The following is a 3,533-nucleotide window of genomic DNA, read 5'->3' as shown; positions in this document are numbered from 1 at the left end:
TTTATTGTAGTTAGATGATACCCTTTTTAAAGTTAACTGCATCTTCCTAGTCCTATCATGGAGTCCTTAAATTCAAGTTTACAATCGATCTTTCCCATTTCAATTTTAATTGCTCCGTTCATTCCCGTGTTCTATTATGCCTCTATATTTATACTTGATGACTTAAATAATGAACCGACACCCCTGAGAGAATGCTAGACTGGGACTCGGGAGGTGGACGGGTGCAGTACCTAACTTAAAGCCAAGGCTTCCTTCCAATGGGGGTGATGATATCTTTAATACCCCACCATAGTCACAAACCATCGGTATAAGGGAATAAAGGAAATATTCCAAAGCTAGACTAACTACTTAACTACAACAAATCTATAACTACTTTAATCTAAATCTTCTATGGCTAAATTACACTCTAACTAATTTAGAGGCGCCCCGCACGGGCGGGATACCAAACACAATGCACGGCACCACCCCTAACAAAATCTACTGAGCCGCCCCCTACAAGGGCGGATAACCTAACCGCATATTAAGGCATCCCCTGCATCAACTCTAACGTAACTATTTATTCTACCACCTACATCTAATTAAAAGAAGAACTGGCTGGTCGTCGTATCGCCCTGGTATGGAAACTGCCCGTCCAGCCCGTGATACCACTGCCAGCCACGCCTCGAGGGTCAGATGTCTGCCCCCACCGACACCTAGTTGGCAATGTGCTTCCCTCCCATTCTTTGCGTGACGAATCACATGAGGCGGAAACCATTCCATCATGTGACCCGTCACGTTCTTATCTACTGTCCCGCCTGCTGAATCCGAATCGCCTTTCTTACACATTGCCAGCACCAATTCTTGACTCTCCTTTTTCACCACGTGCGGGCATGCTTATTCTTTTCACCTTGGGGTGGGTCAGTCCCACCCCACCCTTCCACGAATTTCGGGGATGTCAAGGTGCCAGAATTTTGTCCCGCAGGATTTTTTTAAGTGTCCGTAATTCTACCGACACGAGACTGTCGTATTTGAGCACCTTCAAATACCACCGGACTGAGCCAGGATCGAATCTGCCAAGTTGTGGTCAGAAGGCCAGTACCTTAACCGTCTGAGCCTCAGCCCGACACGGTCTGGAATCGTTGTCATGAGGTTAGGGACGCGCAGCTGCGAGCTTGCATCCGGGAAATAGTGGGTTCGAATTCCTCTGTCGGCATCTCTGAAGATGTTTTTTGTGATTTCCTCTTTTCACATCAGACAAATGCTGGAGGCTATACTAAATTTAGGCCACTAGCACTTCCTTCCCACTAATATCCCTTTCCTATCCCATCGTCGCCATAAGACATATCTGTGTCGGTGCGACGTAAATCAAATAGCAAAATAAAAATTGTTACCAACAAAAAACTTTGGAGGCGCCGGGTATCGATCCCGGTACCTCACACATGCTAAGCGAGCGCTCTACCATCTGAGCTACGCCCCCAGATGCTTTACAAGCACACTTTATTAAGTATTAACGAAATGTAACGCTTGCTCAGCCTACGGGCTTCCTACTTCAACACCAAGAAGGGTTATTAAAGTTCAAAGTGTTTATCTCTGCTTTCACTGTGCGGGCGGGAACTAGTTAGCACAGAGGTCTGAGTAGTAGGATTAGTTCTGCGGGAATTCTCCTCAGTTTACATGGAAATCAACTGGAAGGCCTACATTGCACACAAGGTCAAGATAAAGTAGATCATCTTAAAAAGTGCATGGATATATCGCGCACAGCACTCCATTACCTGAGGCCACTGCCAAATTATGCGCTCAGTGTACGCAACTACCGGGTGAATTAACCGTGCTGTTAGGGTCGTGCGGCTGTGGGCTTGCATTCAGGTGATAGTGGGTTCGAATCCCTTTGTCGGTAACCAACATATTTTCCTCAGTTTCCAATGTTCTTCTTCTTCTTTATCTATTTACCCTTCAGGTTTGGTTTTCCCTCAGTATTAGCGAGGGATCCTACCTTTACCGCCTCAAGGGCAGTGTCGTGGAGCGTAAGTTTGGGTCGGGGTATAAAACTGGGATGGAGGACCAGTACCTCTGCAGGCAGCCTCATCTGCTATGCTGAACAGGGGCCTTGTGGGTAGATAGGAAGATCGGAAGGGGCAGGGAAGGAAGCGGCCGTGGCCGTAAGTTATGTACCATCTCGGCATTTGCATGGAGGAGAATTGGGGAAGCACGGGAAACCACTTCGAGAGTGGCTGAGGTGGGAATTGAAACCCCCCTCCCTCTTTATTCAGTTGACTTCCTGAGGCTAAGTGGACCCCGTTCCAGTCCTCGTTCCACTCTTCAGATTTCGTGGTAGAGCCGTAAATCGAACCCGGGCCTCCGGCTATAGTCTTCTAACTCAGCTGTTTGCTGTACATTCCTGTAAACCTATTATTATTTTGCACAGTTTATTACTTATCACATCTAGTTCTTTGCTATGTACTTCAATACTATCTATTTCCGCCTCATACAATATAATCTTGATATCACAAGTGCATTTAAAATATTTTAATTTTTATATGGCTTATATTCGGTATTTCGAATCTTCCTCTCCAAGCACATTGTGCTTGACAAAAAATGCCAACCCTTTCGATTTAGCACGTCTTACTTGTTCATTCCACATCTTATTCGGTGTTATTATAGTTCCTAAATATTTTATTGACCACTTCTAGTTGTACACCTTCTAACCATAACCACCGCCTTTCTTCTTTAATTTTTTTTCTTTTTTACATATCATTCATGCCTTTGCTGGTGAGATGTAGTTTTTACCGTGCACTATGTCTTCTGGTATGGGCTAGAATAAATTTGTTACTTTCCTTGCCCTGTCTCAGTCTCAACCTTGGCTTTAACAATGTGAAAGTGACTGAGGTATGAGCTATGCTAGTAATACAATTCCTTATGCAACCAGTCCTTGTTATGAATGGTGTGAAAATATGACTCATAGGGTAGGTTGGTGCATGCATTTCAGTGGGCATGGCAGACTGATATGTAGTAGCAACTTCTGGCTCAGTGAGGAAAGCAACGGGAACTACCTCACTCCTCATTTCCCTAGTATGCCTCTTCAGTGACGCGTAGGGTAACTATGACAGCGGTCGGTGGAAGTGTGGAGGATCAAATCAACCTTCGGGCTGAAAACCCAACATACAATACTCATATCATTCCTTTTGTTTTATCAATATCAATTCTATTTTCTGCAGTAGGCAGGAGTTTGCTTGAGACTGCTTTGCATACTGACTGATGTTAAAGCAGAAAGATGTCACCCGCGAAAACCAGGCCTGGAATTTCTTTATTGTCCAAACGTGGGCTTGTTGTGTCTTCATTCCCTTGATTATCCAGTATATCATTAATAAAAGTATGAGCCATAGGATATCTTCTACGTGCCAGTAAATCTATCGATACGTAGTTCTCGTATTTGAGCACCTTAAAATACCACCGGACTGAGCCGCAATGAAACCTGCCAAAAAAAAAAAAAAAAAAAACGAGCGAATACTTGTTAGAAAGGTGGACAAGTTACAAGTAACACATATAGGCTATAT

The 3,533-nt window shown here is 44.3% G+C and overlaps 1 non-coding gene across 1 annotated transcript; it reads right to left on the bottom strand.

Moving 5' to 3' along the window:
• Positions 1 to 1,383: 1,383 nt before the first annotated feature.
• Positions 1,384 to 1,456, bottom strand: TRNAA-AGC (transfer RNA alanine (anticodon AGC)). The gene has a single exon. It is a non-coding gene; the product is annotated as a tRNA-Ala (tRNA).
• Positions 1,457 to 3,533: the final 2,077 nt, after the last annotated feature.

This window comes from Anabrus simplex, chromosome 4 (genome assembly GCF_040414725.1).
Source record: "Anabrus simplex isolate iqAnaSimp1 chromosome 4, ASM4041472v1, whole genome shotgun sequence".
Lineage (NCBI taxonomy): Eukaryota > Metazoa > Arthropoda > Insecta > Orthoptera > Tettigoniidae > Anabrus > Anabrus simplex.
This window is presented reverse-complemented; position numbering and strand designations above follow the sequence as displayed.